Source organism: Haemaphysalis longicornis, unplaced genomic scaffold (assembly GCF_048455015.1).
Source record: "Haemaphysalis longicornis isolate Haplotype H1 unplaced genomic scaffold, Haemaphysalis longicornis Haplotype H1 scaffold_2, whole genome shotgun sequence".
Classification (NCBI taxonomy): domain Eukaryota; kingdom Metazoa; phylum Arthropoda; class Arachnida; order Ixodida; family Ixodidae; genus Haemaphysalis; species Haemaphysalis longicornis.
In genome coordinates this window covers 254655090-254678988 of record NW_027526295.1, presented here as the reverse complement: position 1 = coordinate 254678988, position 23899 = coordinate 254655090, and the positions used below count along the sequence as shown (strand labels likewise).

Here is a 23899-nt window from a genome sequence, read left to right as displayed (position 1 = left end):
ACAGTTTGTTTAGACCTCGGTAAAAGGACTTTTCCTCTCCATCATATATGTGGAGCAGAATTAAAAGGATTTCGCTTTTAACCATGCGCCCGCCGTCGGGGTAATATGTCGTGAAGAAGGTTCCACGTTTTTGGTGTGTTCATTTGATTGCCCATGCGATTGCATAGGGTTTCCCATTGATGGTTGGTGTTATACGTAGCATGGGCTTCGATGTACTTATTCAGGCGAGCCAGGCGACGAAGGAGAGAACAATTGTGCTTTTGCTTCTGGGGGTGTTTCTAGATGCTTTCCTTCGCTTACCGAATCTGCCAAAAGTTGGCTTCCACTAGGAACACGTGTGTGGTGAGGACAAAGTCTTCTTCGATGTCCTGTACCCAAGCATCGAGGTCGTCAATGTCTGGAGTAGCTGCCTGCACTACGCTAGTTGCACATTTGATAAACATTGTGTCTTTCAACCATGGCTTTTGTGATCCGTGCTGTTAGAGTAGTTTAAAGAATATAATGGCCGCTACCAAGCCTTCTGAAGTGGTTTGGTAGATGTGGCATCCGCAACATTCTTAACGAAAGTTAGTTCGGGTGTCGGGTCACGCTGGACGCTGTTGGCTCTCCTAGTGAGATATGCGGGGTCCATAAGTAAGTGAGACATAGAGACTGTGTATTGTCCCACAGCATTCGCCCTCTCTTCGTGTGTCTAGAGAGAGAGAGAGAGAGAGAGAGAGAGAGTAATTTATTGAATGGGAGGAAAACACAGAGAGGTCGGCCTGATCGTATAGTCACTGACCTGCTACTCTGTGGGGGGAGGGGGAAAAGAGAATTGGTGGAAAGGGTTACAAGTATGATGATAGACATAGAGTTGATAGTATAAGTATATACAAAATGCCTATGCCATGTACAGGACATGTTCAATAGTTTACCACAACGGGATTGAGCTACAATCTCGCTGCCAAAGCGCTACTTTTCAAGAAGGCCAGCACTGCCTTAAAGGCCTTGTTTGAATACTGCGGGTCTGGCCAGGGCCCCAGCAGGACGTCCTCAGATAATTCCCGATTGTCTAACCGGGCCAACTACGTGGCTAAAATTCCACGGTAATGCGCGTATCAGGGATAGTTGCACAGAACATGTTCAATAGCCTCCGGAATGTGACACGATTCACAATCAGGGTCACTCGAACCACCTGTAACGTGTTGATAGCGATGAGTGAAAGCTACGCCGAGCCGCAGTCGAGGAACAGCGACGAGTAGCTTCGCTGAGTCCCTGGGGCATCCGAAACCTGCAATCTGGGTCCAAGTCGATGGGGCCTTCTGTGGTGGTGGTCAGGGTTGGCCCAGTAATTCAACGTCGCGTCGCGGAGTACAGCGGGGAGAAGAGCGTTCATGTCTGGTCTTGCGAAGGGAAGGCGCACGACTACTGCGCCTGCTGAAGCCTTTTTCGCCTCCGCCTCACCTCATTCATTGCCCGCCAACCCACAGTGGTCTGGAACCCCCTGAATCGTCAAAACATGCTCTTGCTGCACCGCAAAAGAGCGTAGCTCTACCACTTCTACAGCAAGTGCATAATAAGGTCCTTGCCTCATAACACCATTGAGGACCTGGGGCGCTGGCTTGGAGTCACAAACCAGAGTCCAGGCTTGAGGTGGTTCACAAGAGACTAAACGAATCGCCCCCGGATGGCTACCAATTCTGTAGCAGTAGAGGTTGTCGTGTGGTCGAGTGTGAAACGTCGGGTTACTCCCAGGCTTAGGATCAGCACAGCCGCGGTTGACCTGGACTTGGCCACAGAACCATCGGTATAGAGGTGTATATTTCTGGTATATAAGCTTGTAAACAACGCTAAAGTCAACTGTTTAGTTTGAGGGCAAACAGGACTTCTTGATAACTCCCGGTATAGACAGGCGGATTGACGGTCTTGATAGCAGCCACAGAGGATTCTGTGAAACCACCATTGGGGCGTAACCAGAGGGAATTATGCGTTAGCGACGCGAAACTGCTCCCGCAAAACTGCTTCTGGAGCACGTAGCGGAAAGAATCGACGATGGTTGGCGTTCATGCCTCGTCAGACATCGGAGGTAGACGCGGAGTGGTTCGCACGAAAGGAGGGCATCCATCGGATAGACACGTACCTCAGCAATTGTACCCACAGTAGAAGTACATCGTGCTATACCCAAGCAGACCCGTAGGGGGGCTTGTGTTTGCATGCTTTCCAATGTGCGTAGGGATGAAGTAGGCAAGCTGGGGATGACTGGAACGCTATAACCAAGCTAACCCAAAAAAAAAGAGTTCGGTATGACTGCAGAAGGGCGCCGTCGGATGTGCCCCATCTCATTCGTGTCACAAAACGGAGAATGCGCACAAAGCTTCCAAGTTTATCGTTAGCATCGTGACATGTTTTGCCCATGACATCCCGCGGTCCACAACAACGCCCAGAAATCTGTGCTGCATAACGTACGGTATTAAAGTGTCATCAATGGTGATGGGGTATTGTACCATTGACTTTATGGTAAAGGGAGGAATAGCTCATTTTGCTGGAGACAAGCTCAAGCCTTGACGCTGCAAGTAACGAGACGTTATCTTTGCAGCTCGCTGTAGACGCGCTCGCAACTGTGGTCGAGTTACACCAGAAGTTACTCTGACACACATAAAGAGAATTTATTAAACACAGGTTACAGCTAGGACCCGCTGTAGTTAGCTACTACACGGGTCGACAGAGCACAGGATTTACGTAATGTGCCACAGAGGAAAAGGAAGTGAAGATCACGGAAGTTCACAAAACAACTAGTCCACCGCACCGAAGGTCCTTTACAATAGTGTCCGAGGCACGAGACTCATACACCATAGTTCACGCGTGGGAGTGAACATAAAAACAACAGCAGTTCACACGCATCCCTTCTATGTCCGTACAGAGATGCATGCGCAGCCAGGCTGCCTAAACTGCGCCTTGGCCTCAAACATACAACTCCTTTCAGCACGCAAGTTTAACCTTATCAATAAGGCACGACACACCATTGCACGGTGTTATTGGCAACCTTGATGAAGCGAGTAGACCAACGCATGAGAAAAGATTCTTCACCCAGCGCCGCCAGCTCATGCTGCAGATGCTCTATGGCCATTTTTCGAACACGCCACAACAGGGGATACATGGTACGCTGTGGTCGTGCCTGCAAGGCGGCTACACCTCGCTGGCGCCACACAACAAAGGCACCCACACACAGCAGAAAGCTGACAAATGGGTCTTTTGATTTCGTGCGGGCTCCCAGCCTAAGCTCAAACATTCTGCTGAGTAAAACCCAGAATGTGGCGGCCACACGACACTCAAAAAGAGCATGCTCTAGCGTCTCAGTGCGTCCGCATTGCGGGCACCGGGCAGAGCGAACCACACCAAATGCTGCAAGGCGGTCACACGTCGGCAGGGCCCTCCAGCCCCGCAGCCACCCGAAATCACGAACGTCTGCAGGAAGCACCGCTGACGTTAACTGTTGCCAGCGGGCCCCGCGAGACTTCTCTTTTTGCCGATCATTCAGTTGCCCAATAGCCAATTTCTCGCATATATCAGTCGCAGATGAGGCTCTAATATCCAAATCTGGGTTGGCCGACTGAAAGCCTCTAAGTGTTTTAGCAACGTACCTATAGAAAGCTGGCGGCTGCACGGCTGTAGGTCCGGTAATGGGCTCATCATAAAACAACAAGCGAGCAGTACCCAAGAAGTAGCGAAGCAGAGCCTGCCCCGGGTACTCATCATCATCTACTAGTTCCCACACACCGCGTAACGCTAGAACACTTGACATCGTGTTCAGGCATGGCAAGCTAAAACCCCCCATGCTGCGGGGCAGACGCAGCAAAGCGCGCGCAACTGACTCGGTCTTGCTAGCCCAGAAAAATGACCCGAATTTTGTGGCCAGCCGACGAGTTATATCACGAGGTGGTCGAGCTACCCTCGCCACGTAAAAGAACGCCGCTGACACGCACGACTTAATGATATAGCTCCTCTCAGAGAGAGACAGCTTGAAAGTCGACGCTATGTTTATACGTTTGTCAGCCGTGTCTAACAAACCCTTCCACGTCTCACGAGCAACTTCTCCAGAGCCATGGAAGACTACACTTAGCACCCGGACTTTCCTCACCCACTGTACGTCTCCAGCAAGGTCACTGGCAAGCGACCCAAATCGTAGCGCTCTGCTTTTGCCCTTATTCAGCCGGGATCCAGACAGCTCACCATACTCCAAAAAAAGCCGTGTAAACGCTCGGTAGCTGTCCTCATCCCGAGAAAAAAGGACACATCGTCCGCATATGCAGAGACCTTAATCTGACCTTGACCGGGCAGCGGGAAGCCGCGGATGGAAGGACACGCTGCCACGCGACGCAGAAGGGGGTCCAGGCATAGGGCAAAGAGCGAGGGGGACCAGGGACAACCCTGCCTGATCCCGCGCGTAACTGTGAAGCGCTCACTGAGGCGGCCATTGACAAGCAGCCGGGCGGTCACGTTCGAGTAAGCTAGCCGAAGGCAAGATATATACTCCGACGGGAAACCGTAGAGACCTAAGACACCGAGCATGTAGCGGTGCTCCACTCTGTCGAAAGCTTTCGCCTGATCGACCGATATGAAACAACCGGAAATGCCGGTTCTCGATGCGAAGTCAAATAGGTCGCGGGTCAGGGCTAAGGATGAAAAAATTGACCGGCCCGGCACGCTGCACGTTTGCGCGCAGCTTAGTATGCACGGGAGTACATGGCTCATTCGGCGGGCTAAAATGGACGCAACAATCTTATAATCAGTGTTGAGGAGCGTGATAGGCCTGTAGGCACCTGGGTCCGAAGGGCTCCCTCCTGGCTTCGCTATCAGTACGACACGACCCTCGCGAAAGGATTCCGGCCGCTCTCCATGAAGAAGAAAGCCGTTCACCATGGCGAGAAGCGCGCCCCCAACAACGGAAAAAAAAGTCTTGTAGAACCTTGCAGGGATGCCGTCAGGGCCCGCCGCTGATGCGCCGTTTAGGCGTCTGACGCAATCGTGCAGCTCCTCTTGCGAAACCGGCGCACAAAGCCTGCTCGCCATGTCATGGGGTACCTGGGGCAGCGCTCCACAAAAAGACGCTAGGCGTTCCTCAAAGAATTCATCCCGCAACGTATTCTCTGAGGTGAGAAGGCGAGAAAAATGGGCCGTGAACACCTCACAAATGTCGTCGCTATTAGCACTTTTTGAGCCGTCCGGCAACATAACCTCTGGCACTTGAGCCAATCCTGGTCCGTCAAGGGAGCCTGATTTGACGTACCGTAACACGGATGAGTCTGAAACTGGCCGGCCTAGAAACTGGGCACGACTAGCAGCGCGAGAGGACTGCCGTAACAGATGTTCATATCGCGCCCTCAATGCATTGACGTAGTCACGCATGGTGAAGGTTAAAGCGCCACCCCTTTTGACGATCCGAAGCCTCCACAGTGTATCGTTGAGCGCGGCCGTGATGCGGCCTTTACGCGCTCTCCCCTCCCGGACCAACACCTCGCGCCAGCCGGACTTTAACTCATCCCACGGTAGTGAGTTCGTAGAGTCGCGGCGCGGTGAACGAAGCGCATCCCTTAACGCGGCTACACTGACCTCATCTGTCAGCAAACTCTCGTCCATCCGTCACATCTGCTGACGTGGCATACAGTCGCCAAGGTTTAGAGTTGCTAAGACTGGCCTGTGATCGGAGATACGCGGAGTGCCCGCAGGAAAAGAGAGAACATCACAGCGCTCAAGATAATGGCTGAGCTCCGGCGGGAAGTAGAACTTATCCAACCGGCTGCACGATCGTCCCCTTTCCCACGTGGCGGCAAACCTTTCACCATGCAGCTGCACCCACGCGTCGCGGAGTTGGAACTGGCTTACAAGATCCTTTAGTGCCCGCGCGCCGACATAAGGTTTACCCTGTCCAGGACCACACACATCTCGCTGGGGATCGAGAACACAGTTAAAGTCCCCCACTAAAAAGGTGGGGTAGGGCTCCAACATGAATGCATCTAGAGATGCAAAAAACGCCGATGAATCGGAGTGTCGCGCCGGTGCATAAGAGATAGATAGATAGAACTTTATTCGAGCCCTTGAGGTCACCGTTGAGGCGGCCTCCGACGGGGTGGTCCCTTATTCACAGGGCCCATAAACGGCCAACACCTCCAGGCCCCGGGCCACTAGGGCCGCGTGGGTCGTTGCGGTGGGGCTGGACCGTAGGATCTCCCATCGCTCTTTGGGGGAAGGGGGTAGGGGGGTGGTGGTTGGGAATGGGATTTGTGGGATGGGGGCTTTGAGTGACGTACACTCTGCGATGACGTGTCGCAAGGTGCCTTTTTCTTGGCGACAGAAGGGGCATGTATCTTCATATTGTTGTGGGAACATGGTGTGTAGTAATTTTGGGTGGGCCAGCGACTCCGCTTGAATTCTTCTTAATATTGTCTGTTCTTTCCGTGTAAGTGTACAATGGGGTGCCGGCAGTGTGCGCCTGTCCTCCCTGTACATCTCTGTTATCGCTTTGAAGCTAGTGACGGGAGTCGGGTCGTCTTCTCCTCCACTCGCCTCCTCTTGTGCCCGGCGTGCCATCTCTCGGGCGTAGTAGTCGGCAATTGTGTTGCCGATTAATGAGGAGTGAGCGGGTGTCCATACGATCTCGACTACCCTTTCTGGTGGCTCTCTCTTATTCATAATGTGTGCTGCCAAGGAGGAGATCGTGCCCTTCCGGTAGCTGCTGTAGGCCTTCTTGCTGTCAGTGACAACGACTTCGACGCCGGGTTGAAGCAGCGCTAGTGCCATGGCCACTTCTTCCGCTGTGGTTGGGTCTCGTGTCCTCGTAGATGCCGTGGTAATTAGTCTGTTTCGAGACGTTACGGCCACTGCTGCTCTGTCGCTTCCCTGTAGTAGGGATGCGTCCGTGTACAAGACGTGAGGGTTGTCGCCGAATCTCCTCTCCAGAGCTGCTGTTCGCGCCTTTCTTCTTCCCTCGTCCTCTCCCGGCGTCATATTACGTGGAAGGGGCTTCGACGTGATTTTTGCTCGCCAGTGTTCTGGTATGAGGCCCGGTGTTGGCATCAGCTCGATCTTCCATCCGATCTTCTGGAGGACCCTTCTGCCGTGTTCGGTGCAGCTGAGTCGCATCCTCTGGTTGGACAGGTGGGCTTCCACAAGCTCGTCCACGGTGTTGTGGACTCCCATTTCATGCAGCCGTTTGGTGGACGTGTAGATGGGGAGTCCCAGGGCTTGCTTCGTTGCCTTTCTTATGAGTATGTCTAGTCCTTCCCTCTGTGTCTTCGTTAGTTGCAGGTACGGTGCTGAATAGGTGATTCGCGAGATGACGAAAGCCTGAACAAGGCGGATTGCGTCGTCTTCTTTGATGCCGCGATTCCTGTTGGCTACCCGTCTCAGCATACCCAGTACCTGTTCCGTGGTGGTTCTGATCTTGGCAAGGGCTGCGTCCGCTTTACCGTCGGTCCTCAGTATGAGCCCCAGTATACGGCATTGTTGGGTGGGCTTTATCTCGATTCCGTCTATTTGAACAGTGATTTGACTCCTGGTCTTCTTGTTAGCACCCGGCTGAACTACTAAGAGCTCGGATTTTTGGGGGGCGCAGCTCAGGCCGCACGACTTAGCGTACTCATGCACCGTCTTCGCTGCTTGCTGCAATGTTTCTTCTATCCACCCCTCAGACCCTGCTCTGTTCGTCCATACCGTGATATCGTCAGCGTAAAATGCATGGTCGATTCCTTCAATCTGTTCCAATAGTCGTGGCAAGGGCAGGAGAGCGAGATTGAACAGTAGAGGTGACATCACCGATCCCTGGGGTGTACCGCGCTCGCCCAGTCTTATGGGGTCCGACTTGGTTCCTCCTATCGCCAATGTTGCCGTTCTGCCCGTTAGAAAGTTTCTGACATAGTGGAAGGTCCTGCCTCCGCATCTCGTTGTGTTAAGGTTCCGTAACACGCTGGCGTGGGTTACGTTATCAAACGCTCCCTTGAGATCTAAAGCTAGGATGGCCCTTGGTCCGGTTCTCGTAGCTTGTTTGACCACCAGCTCGTGCAGCTGGATCATGATGTCCTGTGTTCCGAGATGTTTTCGAAACCCGTACATGGTGGCCGGCATTTGTCTCGTGGCCTCGAGATGTTGTTGGAGGCGTCGCAAGACCATGCGTTCCATTACCTTGCCGACGCAGGATGTCAGCGATATCGGCCTAAGGTTGTCCACCGACGGGGGTTTCCCAGGTTTCGGTATAAATCTAACTTCAGCTTCTTTCCATTCGTCCGGCAACGTCGAGGTCTTCCAGGCAATATTGATATACCGTAAGAGTTCGTTTGCTGTTTTACCACACATGTTAGCTAGGAGCTTGTACGTAATGTTGTCCGTGCCGGGGGCGCTTTTCTTGTTGCTGTCGTCGATAGCCGCCCATAACTCTGCGATAGTGAATGGGCGATCTAACTCTTCGTTTTCGGGTCCCTCGTATTCCTCGGGTGGGGGGTGAATTCCTTTCTCGGTTTGCAAGTACTTCTTTTTAAGTGCTTTCAGGAGTTTACGTTCCCTGCCTTTATACGTGTTTAGTACCTTGGTCAAGTTTCGATTCGTTGTTGTTTTACTTTGCGTTGGGTCAATTAGATGTCTGAGTAGCTTCCACGTTTTACCGGTAGATAATTGTCCTTGAAGGCCCTCACACATCTTGTGCCATTTTTCTCTGCATAGCTTGGCGGCATATTCTGCTATCTGTTTGTTTAGTAGCGCAATGCGTCGTGCCAGCTTTCTATTCCGTCGTTGACGCTTCCACCTGCGCGTCAGCGAGCGTCTGGCTGCCCACATGTTGGAAAGCTTCGCGTCAACGAACGGTGTGTCTGTTGTTGTTATGATCTCCTGTGTAAATTTCCGAAGTGCTTCCCGTTGTCTTTTGGCCCATTCCGCATATGGCTCTATGGGATGTTCGGCTTCTGCCTCCACTTCTTGCGTGGCGCAACGCTCCTGGGTATGTTTCCTCATCTTGTCCCAATCTGTGACTCTTGCTTTTCCTAGCTCTGCTTTGTATTTGGGTCCGTGTATATCGATGTTAATGATCTTGTGGTCGGAGCCTAGGTCGACGTCGTCACACTTCCATTCCATCTCGAGCGTTCCCGACATCCATGTTAGGTCTGGCGTAGTGTCATTGGTGACACTGTTGCCGGTTCGAGTTGGCACTCCAGGTTCGTTGAGAAGTGTGAGGTTATGCTTCTCCATCGCCTGTATAAGAGCTTTGCCCCTCTTGGACGCGAGCTTGTAACCCCACATCGGGTGTGGTGCATTGAAATCACCTAGGACTAGGAGCGGTCTGTCTTTCGCTAGTTGCTTCGCGTCCCCCACTATTGCATCAAAGTCGTATGGATGCTTAGCACCCGGTCTGCAGTAGATGTTCAGTATAAATATGTTTCTTGTGCTTCCTATGTCTCTTGCGTGTATCTCCACGAGTGTGTGATCACATCCGCGTTGTGCCGTGATGTGTTGCGTTGCCGCCACGGTGTTTCGTACGAGGATTGCTGTGCTCTTCTCTGTTGGGTCCGTATATGTTATATATCCTGGCAAACGTGGCTTTACTTTTGTTTCCTGTAATGTTATGATGACTGGGTGCATAAACAACCACGGCACGCACACGACGATCTAGGAGCAGAAAATTTACTGCAAGCACGCGCCCGTCAAAGCCAAACGTGCAGTGAGCCTTGCGACGAAGGCTCTCGCGCAAGAAAACAACTCCTACCCCCGAAGCTACCCGATCAGTCAATGCAAAAAACGCCTCCACTGAAAACCGCTCGCGAAAAGCCAACACATCGCGCGGCGAGCGGAAATTACATTCCTGCAGGAAGAGAACGTCAACGTTTTGCGCACGTGCATAATGCATTATCTCTCTCTGTTTGTCAAAGCTTCGAAAACCTTGGGCATTCAGTGAAAGAAAATGTACCAGCATGATGGTATTAATGCGCTAGTGAATGTTGACGCTCCCTCCTACATTTCGCTGTCCTCAGAGGACACTTCAACACACAATTTCTTAGTGTCATCCGCGTCACCTGAGTCCGCGGAGGAAGGCAGGGTCCGCTTGGACGCGTCGGGCCAATCCAGGATGGATGGGGAGCGCAGTAGGTCAGCCACCTGGCTGACAGGATTGACTAGGCGGGGGTCCTTGATCTTGGGCGGAAACAGAACACTGGTGCTGGGCGTAAGAAGGCCCGCGGCAGAGGGCTTTGACGCGAGTGCTGTCTTGGCACTGGTTCCGGGCTTGTTTTTCTCCTTTCGTCGGCTGCTGCGCGAGCCGCTGGAGGTTCCAGAAAGAACGGTGTTTTTGACCGGCGCATGCCCTTGCTCGCGCTGAGGATGCTCTGCGGTGTCGCTGCTCTCGGTAGAGCTGAGACTCGTGAAGAGGGAAGTGTCCGTCGAAGACGATGACGTGGCCTCCCCAGCAGGTGCAATCGCCTCCTCCGAAGGCGACGTGTAGCCCTCGAGGTCCATTTCTTGGCTGTCGCTCGTAGATTCCTCAATCGCCGTGCTGTCACCCAGAGCAGTGCTCCCGCTTGACGCCTCTGCCGGCTGGCCTGAGGAGGCCCGGGGTAGTTCGGGAAATTCGCTTGCGCTTCCGAGAGCCTCAATATTCCCGCTTGACGCCTCTTCTGGCTGGCCGGAGAGGGCGCAGGGTAGTTCAGGAAATTCACTTGCGCTCTCGAGAGCCTGCTGACTGGGGGACGCACTAGGCGTCGCGGAGAAATTGCTTGCAGCGTCCGCGTAGGACCGGGGCCGCAGGCAGTCGGCGGTTGCATGGTTGCCCTTGCAGCGCCGACACTTGGCGTTACAGTCGGCTTCGTCGTGGCCGTACTCCGAGCAGCGGCCGCACCACGGGGTCTTGCAGTTGCTAACTTGGTGGCCGCTCTGACCGCAACGGGCGCATACCCGTCGCACACCTTTATACTCAAACTGGGCCTTGAACCCTCGTATCTTCATGAAGTTAGGCACGGCCTTGGCCATCTCCATCTTCACGAGTCGCATGCCGGTCTTGATGTGCTGAAGACTCCTCCACGACGGCTGGCTGACGTTGAGGACCTTTCCATACGGTCTCAGTGCTGCCGCGAGATCCGCGTGGCTAACGACGGGGTTCAAGCGGTACACCGTCACGTAGACGACCTGTGGGCCCATGCAGGCCACAGGACACGAAACGCCGTTCACAAGAACAGCTCCTTTTTCGGCGATCTTGCGAGCAGCAGCAGCCGAAGCAGCCACTGCGCAGAACTTAAATCCACCCAGGTGCATCAGGGTGTCCAGGCCATAACGGCCTACGATTTCCTCGAGGCTGTTCACCAGGTCATCCACGGTGACGTCCTTCGGGGCCGTGAAGTAGAAGACATGGGCCTTGGGTGGTGGCTGAACAGCCTCCCAAGACGCCATGATGACGTGTCCTTAAATGTCCAAGAGGCGGTCCAGTCGGCGGCAGGGTAGATGACGTCCTGAAGTCCGGGATCTCGTCCACGAGGCCGATGAGTGCAATGTTAAATAGGGTAGGGCTCAGACCTCCTCCCTGCGGAACTCCACGACTGTTCTGGTGGCGCCCTGTCTCGCCAGAAGCCGTGGAAATGAAGATTGTGCGGCCAGTGAGGTAACTCGAGATCTGCGTGTAGAGTCGGCTGCCCACACTCATCGTTTCTAGAGCATCCATAATAGCATCGTGGGCAACATTGTCATATGCGCCTTTGATGTCGAAAAACAGTGCACCCACAATTCGGCGACGGTGTCTTTCTTGCTCTGCGGATGACACCAGCTCTATGACACTGTCTATGGAGGATTGGCCCCTTCAAAAACCTGTCATAATTTATTATTTATTATATTATTATTTTATAAAATATTATTTTTCTCCAGAAACCAATCTAGTCGGTCCAACACCATACCCTCCATCACCTTTCTAATAAAGTTGGCAGATGCAATCTGTCTGTATGAGGACAGCTCTAAGGGGGATTTACCTGGATTCAGTAAGGCAACTATACGACTGCATTTCCAGTGGCTTAGAACACAGCCAGAGGTCCACGTTGCGTTGAACCAAGACAGGAGGGCTTTTCGGCTTTCTCTGCCAAGGCTTCGAAAAACGCTGTACAGGACTCCATCAGGCCCTGCAGTAGATGAACGGCGGGAGGACGAAAGAGCGGCATCAAATCCTGCATCGTAAAAAGGATATCTAGCGAGTATCTGTGGTCTGCGGCGTGTGCCTTTCACTGGTGACCATGGCGTGGGATGCATCAACAAGCATTTTACAGTATGCCTCCGCTACTTCCACTTAACTTTGGTCGAGATGGAGAGCCAAAGCTCGAAATGGGTAATCTTGTTTCCGGTGATGCTGAAGAATTCGCACCACTTGCCAGATCCTTGAAAGGGGCTTGCGCGGATATAACAGCGAGCAAAACCGCCGCCAACGGTCTCTTCCCAGATTTTCTAAACGACGTAGTATTTTATACTGGGTGCCCCGACATTCTGATAGATCTGCTGCAGCTTGAGCCCTTCTATAGACCTTTTCACGGGCTCACCCTCGATCCAGCGACTGCGAGCGGGTGCTCTGAGGGTCAGAGTAAGCTCCCAGTGTTGCCCTCTTGGACTGGGCTGTGAAAAAGCTTTCTTCCCCATCGTTGGTACGCGTCGTCTGCGACTCCGCTGGTGTGTTTTCGTGTATTTTTTTCCTTAATCGATGACATGCCATATGCCCATGAAGGATCTAGTGGCCGGCATTGCGCAGTTCACGGCTGCACGAACAACCAGCGCAAAAGAAATGTTCTGGGTGCGATCGTGTGTCCGCAACACGGCACGACTCGCGACACCTGCAAGTGCGAAATGTTCTCTCTTTATCGGTTCCCCGCTTCGCCGGAGTTAGGACAGCAATGGGTCGCTGCTGTGAATAGGAAGGATTTCACGGTTAGCGCCTCCTCTCGTGTGTGCTCCCAACATTTTGTCGGCGGGAAAAAAAACATCTGAAAACGCAGTCCCCGTGCTGCATTTGGGCTACGAGAGAAAGGTAAGTTCAGAATTTTGCTAGGAGTACGCAGAAGATGTAATGCTGCTATTTAATCGTGCTTCACTTCAGGTGATTGTGGGACGACGCCGACTCGTGAGGCATGAGAATGACCCGAAAGCAAAGAAGGTAAGTCCGCAAGTTGCTCGCACGGCTCGCCGATTCGAGCAGCGGAAAAGCCAACCACCTCGCTTGTTTTGCAGAAGCGCGGTCACAACGACCCGGGCCCATCAAGCGCTGTTGACATGGGACACTCCGCTGTGCAACCCTGCCCGGATGCTGTACGTGTTAAGGCGTTGTTTTCGTGGTTAGCACGCGACTCCGTCACGGTGAGCGACGATCTGTGAGCGCGCTCGGCAGTCGCGGTAATGTTTGAACAGTTATCACTGGTCTAAATTGTGACTGCGCCGCGGAAACTTAACATGACCTTCTTTAAGAAATTACTGTTCTTGAAAGTTGGTCTGGTTCGCGTAACAATCGTTCATGCTGCAGCTAAATGTTAATTGAAATCGGCGCGTATTTCTCGTACGCAATCGGTATTAATTGCTCAAAAGTGTACCTTCAGTGCCTTTGCAAGTGCACTCAAAATTTGGCCAGTGAAATGATAACATCAAGGTCAGAGACCCCCCCCCCCCCTCCCCGCAAAACTGTGTTGCCACAGGAAAAAAATTGATTGCATTGTGCCTTGTGATAAACTTACTCAGAATTCCAAGCACGTTACTGCGCTGTGAATTTCCACGTGTTTTAGTTGTTGCAAGAACATTCAATCAGGAGTGGATGAAGTAGGGCTCACGAAGCGCGCTTGTGAGCCCTACCCATTCACATCTTCCATGCAGCATTGCGTACTGCATTCTACGGTTACAGAGTGCAGTCTCTGATAGCCTTATATCATCTCTCGCGCAGGAACCATCTCGGGTGACGAGGCCCCCACCTTTGGATCAACTTGAGAACCCCGAAGTATGCACACAGTTTATTCCTTTTCTTTACATGCTTTAGCTTTGCTTAAAACAGATGCACTTCCTTCGTGCCTGCCTGCATTAGCGGCTACCTAGACGGATTAGAGAATTAAGAAGTTCCCCTACACAGCTTTGCATGCTGCAGCCTATGGCAACTGAGTCCCTGATAGCATCGTGTCATCTCTCACGCAGAGAACATCTGATGTGACTGGGCCCCCAGCCGCAGATCAACTTCAGAACTCTGAAGTAAGTACACAGTTTATTCCTTCTCTCTAAATGTAAACCTCCTGTGCAGTCGCTGCCAGGTTAGGTAAACTTTATTGTAATTTTCCGACTAAAAAGTACCGATTCCTGTGAGAATGGTGTCAACCCCTTCCTGTCAGACGGCAGCCTTTATCGTGCAAGGCAACCGACGGCTGGCTAAAATCACATTTTAGTCCTGCCTTGTTGATCTGAAAGGCTTGTTATCCCCTTGGAAAGCTGGTCGCCATGGATGTTCTTTGCTTCTGAAACTGCTACACATGTAACACTTTTCTTTCTGAACTGTCTGAATCATTTGAAGGTAAGTACGGTACAAGAAAACGAGGACGAAAAAAGAAACGTACAACACAGTGCCAGTTTGGCGCTGTGATGTTGTACGTGTTTCTTCTTTCGTGCTCGTTTTCTTGCACCGTAGTTACCTTCAAGCATCATGTACCAACTTACCCACATCAGGCTTTTGTTGGGGCGGTGCACATATTATTAGAGGGTTCACCAATACCAGTTGCAATAAGGGATTTTACGTGTTTGCTTAAAATCGCACTAATTTTGCTGCAACTGTGTCCTAAATTGAAATCCCACTTCGTACGCCTGAACAGTGCAAACAAATGCCCTCAGCTACACAAATCTTGCTGTCTTTCGGAAATGCTTACAGTAATATGATCTTTGCCCTGTGGACAGATATCAAGAAAGGAACAGTCGACCCAGTGGGAGTGGATGCCACATTGGGACCACAGGTACTGCACTACACGACTGGAGACATTTAAAAGGCGTCATGTGCTTGCGTTAAGCCTGAAAGAAGATGACTGCACGTTCTATACGGACTTATCAAACACTGTGTTCGATCATCTGGCCAAAGCTGCAAGTGCTGATGCAATGAAGACGTTCCTGAGCCTTCCGACCGAAGACCAGCTACTTCTTACTTTAATGAGATTGCGTCTTGGTCTCTCGTACGGGAATTTGGCCAGGATGTTTCAAGTGTCTGTAACGTGTGCACATAACATTTTCAAGCACATGCTATCAGTACTCACGAGCACTAATAGTAGTGCTCACGAGCACTGATCAGTGCTCACGAGCAGTAGAAGATAGTAATCTGGCTGCCAAGAGCAGTCATTAGAAATAGCACGCCTGACTCATTTGTCAACAATGGGTTCGAAGGCACGACTTGCATTATAGACTGTTCAGAAATTATACTGCAACGACCCAAGAAGCTTTGGCCGAGAGTACATACCTAGCAGTTATAAAGCCCGCAATACTGTCAAGTTTTTGATGGCTATTGCACCAAACGGGTACATAATGCATGTCTCACCGGCGTATGGTGGGCGTGCGTCGGACAAGTTTATCACCAGCGACTGTGGGGTCGAAGGCTACCTTGGGCCAGGGGACGAGGTGATGGCTGATCGGGGCTTCACGCTGAGCTAAAGCCTCAACGTTCAAGGCGTTAAGCTGAACATACCTGCATTCACAAGAGGTAAGTGAAGTACGCGCATTTTGTGCTTTGGTGTGGTAGGCTAAGCTTTTGTTTTGCTAACTGCTCGTTCTCTTCCAGGGAAGTCTCAACTCACCAAGAAAGAAGTTACGCAGACAAGAAGAATCGCTTCCGTTAGGATCCATGTGGAAAGGGCGATAAACCGCATCAAGACATATAGGATATTTAAGCAGGCCCTGCCAATTAAAGTCAAAGAAGTGATTTGCGCTGGCCTTTGCAACTTGAAGAGTCCGTTAGTTGCAAGCCGAGAGCCTGAGTGAGAGCCCATTAGTTGTAGGATTGTAGCCTGAGTAGAGAGGCCATCATCATCCCGTTTATGTCAAATGCAGGACGAAGTCCTCTCCCATCTTCTTCCAACCGTTCCTGTCTTGCGATTCCTTAGTCCAATCTGTGCCTCCGAATTTTCTGACTTCATCCCTCCATCAAGTCAATGGTGTACTCCTACTTAGAGCCCCGTCTTCCGGCAGCAGACTTCTACACGTTTCTGAATACAAGTAACCAATGACCTTTTTTTCTTTTGTACCGTTGAAGCTACACATGGGCTATGAGGCATGTCGTGGTGGAGGGCTCTGGATTAATTTTGACCACCTGGAAATCTTCAACGTACGCCAACATCTCGACATGGGCGTTTCCGTTTTTTGCCTCCATCTGAAGAGCGGCCACCGTGGCTGGTATCAAGCCCGCATCCTTGGATTCAGCAGAACACCTTAGCCACTGAGCCACCGCGGCAGATAGCCAATTACTTCACTGTAAGAAGTAACTGACTAAAATTACGGCCTCAAAAAAGTAATGAAGAAGTTACTCTAGACAAATCTATTACTTCCCACGTTACTATTGATAAACATTTTTTTTATTACAGTAGCACATATTAGCGCATGTACATATGTACAGGTTGTCCTTTCGTCTCACTACATGGCCAGCCCAAGTCCATTTTTGTTAATCTTCCTCAAAGGTTGCTGCATACAGTGCCGAAATAACTGTATGGCATTTTATTTCACTGCAATAATATCGCATCTGTTTCCATGCTCAGTAGGAATAGTGTACCGGGCCACACGTGGTTATTTGACATTTCCATGCTCCACAGGTTGCAGTACAAACATGTATAGGTGAGTGATAACTGTTTTACACTAGTGTACAACGTGAGGTTTAGGTGGGTTGCGCAGCACCATTGCAAGTTGAGCTGGGCTACAGTCATACTTCAAGCAATCTTGAGTTCTGGTGAAGCAACATTTGTACTAACATAATTTGTACTCCGAAATTTTTAAACATTTTTAGAGCAATAGCTGTAAATAAACGTCTGGCTCTCAGGGGTACAAAGGGGGGAGAATGTATGTCTGTAAATAAAAAAAAAGCTACCTAAGTTGCTTGAACCTCCCTTCCACCCAGTCATTGAAATGGTTGTCCCAGTAGAAACAGAATATCTGTGTGTGCATGTAACAATTTCTCTCCACCCCAAACTCCAACTAGGAAAACATATTTGCTACCATTCAGCACCATGTAATGACAGCACATGAAAACAGGAAAGGAAGCACATAAAATAAAGCTCTAGAGCAAACAAGTTACAGCATTACAAAAGATCAAAAAGCACTGAACACAACAGTTTGAAACAACTAGCATGACATACATGAAACAGCACAACTAGCACGAAAGAGCTAGTGTGACCAAAAATAACACGAACGAATTAGTCCTCCCTCCATCCCTGATAGATGTTTAAGCAAAAAAAAATTACACCATCTTCCCGTGGGGAACCCTGATGAGGATGCGAAGCATCGTGGCGGTTCCGTGTGGTTCCATTGTGTTGCCGTTATGTTGAGTGATCTGGTTTTTACTAGCGCCAGAGGGAATTCCGCGTCCGGGTCCACACCGGTGGCAAAGGCACGCAAGTGCTGTTGTGTTACGGTGAGTAGGCGGTGGTTCTCGAGGCGCCGAAACTCGTCCATCATGTTCTTGTCGATGTGGTCTCTGTGGTAGAATCGGTAGTCTCCGTCAGCTTTGGTGAGGTAAAGGTTGTTGACATTGGTGCACCGGCTGAGAGCAATGTACATGCCCTCCTCTTCGCAGCTTTGTCTTCTCGTTCTTCTTCTTCGGCGGTTCCCCTACGGGAAGATGACGATGGTGGTTGAACGCGAACCTATCTCGTGATGGATTCTTTGGTTGCTCAATCCCTAGGGGCATCCTGCCACAATCAGCATCAGAGGCGCAGCGGACGGGGCTGGTTGAGCTGCAAGGCGCGTGGCGCTTCCCGCCACAGCTTTCCCACGGGAAATTCAGCATCCCCCTCTAAAGTTTTCAGTTCGTCGTTTCCGTTGACGTTCAGCTTCACGTGTCTTCGTTGTATCAGTAGCTTCTTGACGTAGTTTGGATGTGTCAAAGACATAAGGCGTGTTCGTAGCACTTGCTGCTGTCCCGGATTTGTAGCGTGGTGGGAAGAGCACCGCGTACCTCCCGTTGCGGCCAGAGAGTCGTGAGATCGAAACCGGGCGCCGTTAACTATTTCTTTTTTATATAGTGTAGTATCGCAGAGCTGTGGGTGTAAGGAGGAGAGTTGCGCATGCGCAGTGAGCGTGTGGACGGCGCCTCCATCAACGACGGAGGACCAGGCGAGACTAATAAATGCTCCGCATTTAAAAAAAGAAAAGTAAAAAAATATTGAACAACACTTTCGCACTACATGACATCAGCAGCGACATAGTACGGGGAACACTAAACACAGTTTCCAGGGTGCCAACTACAAGTCAGTATTCGAGTGGCAGGATCAAATGGAACTAGCTGCACCACTGCAATCGCAGTCATGGGTGGCTGCCAATTGCACAAACAAGTCCCTGTGATGTCGCGTAGATCCGACGAGTTGCTGGCAAGTTGCCACCCGCAGGGATGAAGGAGGCGCTCTGCGCAATCATTAACCAAGAAATTATAATGTCAACTGTTCGGAATGCCAAAATAAAACAATTTCAAGCAATACTTTGCCAAAGGCTGCCGGGAGTCGTTTCAACAAATCAGACATCACTGTGCCTTGGCTAGGTGGACATGCGTGCATGGTGGAAGCTGGCCCTAGGCCCACTATACGCCTCGAGCTTCGCGATCGCTACGCCGCCTGCCGCCGCTTCTCCGCAGCGTTGACGGGATTTGCGCTGCGTGACTGATAGGGGTTCGTGCAGTGTTTTGGTTCTATTTCACTTCTTTTCGCCTTTCCGCGCCCTAAAAAAACTTGTTATGGTGACGACTATAGGCAAAGAGTACGTTTAGGTCACTTAAAAAGCTGCTGCATCTTCGTAGAGTACGCGATCGCCTGCAAGAGCTACCCGGGGACGCGGTTCTGCGCGCTTCGTCGCCGCTCTTCCAGTCGTCGGCGACGGCAGCAACATATCACCCATGTCACCTCCAAAACATCAGGCACAAATGAATTCTACTGACGCCTCGTTTAGACCTGATACTGGCACAATGAGAGGTTGGCTTCATTTTGCAGCGTGGACAACGAATGCAGCTTCGTTTCGCATATATACGCCGCAGAAAAATATGTTTCGGGGATTTGATTACCCAATCCCGGACAATAACTTATGCCTTTTATAAGAATATAAACCATGCGAAAATGTAAAGTATATTCCAAGCCCGTGCGTCGTTAAATATGTGCCCACACACGCCATAGCAAGAACCAAGGAAATGAAACCAAAGAAAAATAAATGCTGTGCCAATGCGGAATTTAGAAACATAATAGCTCTAACGGAAATGAAAAAAAAAAAACAGTGCAGCTTCTGGCATGCTAAAGACGTTCGTCTAAACTTAAGCCAGGTAGGTTTCACTAGACCACCTATACGCGCAATGCACGGCTATTTCGTGAGAAATCAAGGGGGGGGGGGGGGGGGGGAGGACGCCGTGTACAAATGCGGAGCGGAATCAAGCAATGAACGTTTTAGTAATCCCACACATAAATCTCGCGTTCACTTTCCTTTTGTTTTTCTACTTCAACGAAGAGCTGATCGTACGGCGGACGCATTTTTGGAAGTATACAGGGCAGGCTGTTCAACAAGCGATGAAATGTGTCGTTGGAAGAGTGTTGTATGTGATAAGGCCCTCTGATTTCAGTTTCTGGTTTATTCTGCAGGCTCCCTGTGCCATATGACGATATTTCGAAGAAGCATTTAGTCTCGGACGCGGATTATATTGTAAGCCCGTCTCCGCACTGCTCGCAGAGGATATATGTAGCAAAGGAAGATCTGCGGGCGCGCACCTCACGACAAGACGACTCTGTCGTGTGCTGATCCCCGCGTATAATTATGCATTGTCCGTCGTACTTTTGTTGAATATTCCCGAAATTAACACAGACTGGCTTGTAAATGGTGGTGATCAATATCTGAGGTATAATATTGGCAAACATAACTGGTGTGCTGTCGGGTATGAGTGCTCCGCTGATTATGTAAGCGCACAAAACCGATTTAAATCGTAGTGTATAACCGTAGCATGAACATCTGAGGAACCGGTGGTTACGGAGACACGGCTAGTAAATTCAGGTCAGTGTAACTACAATCGGCTCCATCATACGCCGGTTCCGCGACGCTGGCCTGTGACACGCACCTGGCGCTTATACAGACCGAAAATACCACACTAAGATCGCGTCGGAAACATTTACACTCTCGTAAACACACCCCATTTGCGAACAGAGTGACTGCTCCACACAAACATGAATTTCAAACGCCCACAAACGGTAAATCTCAGTCGTGAACGTGCCGCAAAAGCAGCGGCGGCACTGGGGAGCGGGGCGCGGACTCCCGCGCCTACTTTCGAAACGGGCCGCTAGGGGGATTTCAGTGGCGCCCCTACAGGCCGCGCTCGAGGCGTATATGAGGTTTGCAACTTGAACCTCCCCTCCATCCAGTCATTGAAACGATTGTCCCACTAGCAACAAAATATCTGCGTGCATGAGTAACAACCTCCCCCCCTCTCCCCAACGAGGAAAACTCATTTGCTACAATTCAGCACAATGTAATGATAGCACAAGAAAACAGGAAAGGAAGCACACAAAAATAAAGCTCTAGAGCAAACAAGCAAAATGCATTGAACACAACTGTTTGAAACAACTAGCATGACTGGCACGACCAGAACTAACACAAATAAATAACCCCTCCCTCTATCGACGTAGGACGTTTCAGCCAAAAGAAAAAAAAAAAACAAGAAATATTGAAGAAAAATTTTTGTGCTACGCGACATAAGCAGACGTAGTACGTGGAACGCTAAGAACAGTTACCCGTGTAAATTACACAAACAAGTTACAGCATTACCAAAGATCAAAAAGCACTGAACACAGCTGTTTGTAGCAAGCTACGTCTTTCAAGTCACACGCCTTTGTGCGCAGGTGGTAATACGTGATATCAGGCCATCTGACGTCTGGCCATTCCCGCATGTCGTCCGACCATTCACGGATGTTGTCAGGGTGGCTGTAGACTAGGGTTTCTGCAAAGAATTAAAAAAAGGTTGTTAGGATGAAATTAAAGGAAACAATCCTTTACATGGAGAAAGCAGAGATGTTTCCATGACAAGAAGTTAGCAATATGCTGCTTGCATACCCGCAGGCCAAGCAGTGATGTCAAACACCGCATTAGTCTCAACCACCACTGAAATATCCCATCTTAAACACACCAGTTAACAATACTGTGCCGGTTGGTTTTTGCTTACGCAAAATAACCAGCAAAGACAATCACTGTGAAAGCTCAAAAAGCAGAACGAACCGAAAGCTAAAAAACAATATTTAGTACGTCAAAACATTATTAAAAACGCACATCTGCTTTCTTTGCCAACACCTGGCTAGGGCGGTATGCACAGAACAAAACTGACAGTTCAAAGAAATCATTGCGCTTCATTTGAGCGCGACGTTCCAGCAACGGCGTTTACGTACATCTGGGGCCGAATTCTCTAAAAAACGGGCGTCGCTTTGAAACGACGGGGTAGCGCCATTGAAATGTATGTGCTCTGGGGTTGGGGCCGCCGCTTTGAGGTGGGCAACGTGAAGTAGGAGCTGCAAGAAAAGCACTGTGGCAAGGACGCGAAGCGACACCCACTGCCCTCCGTCATTTCACTTGTCGCTTCGCGTCCTTGCCACAGTGCTTTTCTTGCAGCTCCTACTTCACGTTGCCCACCTCAAAGCGGCGGCCCCAACCCCAGAGCACATACATTTCAATGGCGCTACCCCGTCGTTTCAAAGCGACGGCCCGCCGTTTTGGAGAATTGGCCCCCAGGTTAAGCAACATTCGCAATAGCTGAACGCGAATGCCTCCACACCATGAAAACCATGCGCTCTAATCTCAAAAATGTAGCCTCCGCAGCGCTAACAAACAAATGGCTAAAGCGGTAACCACATGAAGTGTTTCACGGCACCTGGTCGGCGTCGGCGCGAAACGGACATTCGAGAGGGCGAGTAACCACATGAGACGCACGCTTTGGTAAAGGCTTCAGCACTCTGTTCTAAGTCGCTGTTGATAGGTTGAAGAGTAATCAGTCTTTCATCAAATAAAGAAACGTTAAATGTATGCTTCAACAAATAAAAAGGAATGATGGATGCTGTCTTCACTGCTAAAAATATTTGCAGGCCAATTTTGAAGTACTGAGAAATGTACTTCTTCAAGTCGTGACAGCCAAATCTGAACAAAATCAGACAACACGATAAAAAAGAACGGACTTTGTACAACTTCCCTGCTACTTTATTTGGCGTAGTTAATAGGGCCACTGTTCATAAGAAGGCCCATCTTTAAGTTATGTACCGATTGCCTCGTGAATTCAAAGCATGAAGCTAAGTTCAGTGCTGGAGTGTAATGAGGTTTGTGTTTAACATCACTTGAGGAATGAAAGGCAACGAACAGGGGCACACGCGGTAAAAAAAAGCTTATGAAGATCTGTCCCTAAAGAAAAGATAGAAGTCGAGTCAGGATTCGAACCAACGACCATCAAAACGTCAGCCTAGCATGTAACCTCTGAGCCATTTCGCCGACCCTGAACGGCTTCAACAATTCGGGGTACCAAATTAGGTGATCAACGAATATTGCCAGGTGTGCCTAGTTTTTTGCCGTATTTGAGGAATTCTGGCGGTGATAACGCTAGTTTTTCACGCACCGACCTTGGGGACGAGGCCAATGATGCTAGCCCTGCAAGCGATGCAGCCAGAGCTCCCTTCTTTGACTCAAGAAAAGCTATTGCGTACCCCCGATCTTCCCTACGCAAGCACGCAAGCACGAATGGAATGAAATGCGCCACTACAGTTGTAACATTGATAACGCTTGTTTCTCACGCACTGATCTTGCAGACGAGTCCCGCCATGCTAATACTACAAGTGGTGTAGCCAGAGCTATCGTATTTAATTCATAAAAGGCTATCGCACACGGACGCTGCCGTGCACTTTCGACGCCGCTGATATTGGTTGTGCCGCGCAGCACTGCGGCCGCAACTTCAGCCCAGAAGTTGTGGTGGCCCCGATGCTTTGCTTGACAAATGGCTGGTCGGGTTTCTACGGCGCACGTTCGAAGCTCGATGTTCGTCAGACGCGAGCAAAACGCTCCATGTGGTTATCACTTAAAATTTAGAAGCCCGCGTCCTGAGAGTGCCAGCAATGCTTCGCGGTAGAGGAAGCAGGCATCAGCCAAAATGTACGCTCACGAGCACCACGCGTGAATAACCACTGCACAGAATAACATGTTCGGTCACGAACAACATTAGAGGTATGATACTACTCACCGGTGACAAGCACCTCCCGGGTATTTGGTTGGCTGGTTGTCATGTGCGATGGGCCTGGCAATTCGTCGTCGTCAACGTCGCGATCTGCACCCGCAGTACTCATGACTACTTGTCAAACCAGCGTCACAACAGTGTTCCGAACCGTCAGCGCGGACTGGCTCAAACAATAACGCGAATGAGACGGGGGAAAAAAGAACTTGGACAAAAATACCGGCACCAAGAGGGACCGCACTGGGCACAAACAACGTTCATCGCCTCACGCTTCACAGCTCAGTATGACGGCTTGGTCAAACCTTGACGCTAGGTGTCGCGTCGGCCATAATGGCGTCGCGCAGCGCTGAAAATATAAAAAGTTACAGCCGTTCCACTCTACGTGAAAACTGTTGGAAATGCAGAGCACTGATTCGCCATAATGGGCTGTAGCGCCGTTATCCGCTCACTGCTACCACCCGACGCATTTCAAATTTCCCG

At 50.5% G+C, this 23899-nt stretch overlaps 1 protein-coding gene and 1 pseudogene across 1 annotated transcript in view; both read left to right on the top strand.

Annotated features, from left to right (window-relative positions):
- Positions 1–23899, top strand: part of LOC144168598 (chitinase-3-like protein 1) — a 79373-nt gene that overhangs the window by 44257 nt on the left and 11217 nt on the right. The window lies entirely within an intron of this gene.
- On the top strand, positions 13110–15699 carry LOC144170954 (uncharacterized; annotated as a pseudogene).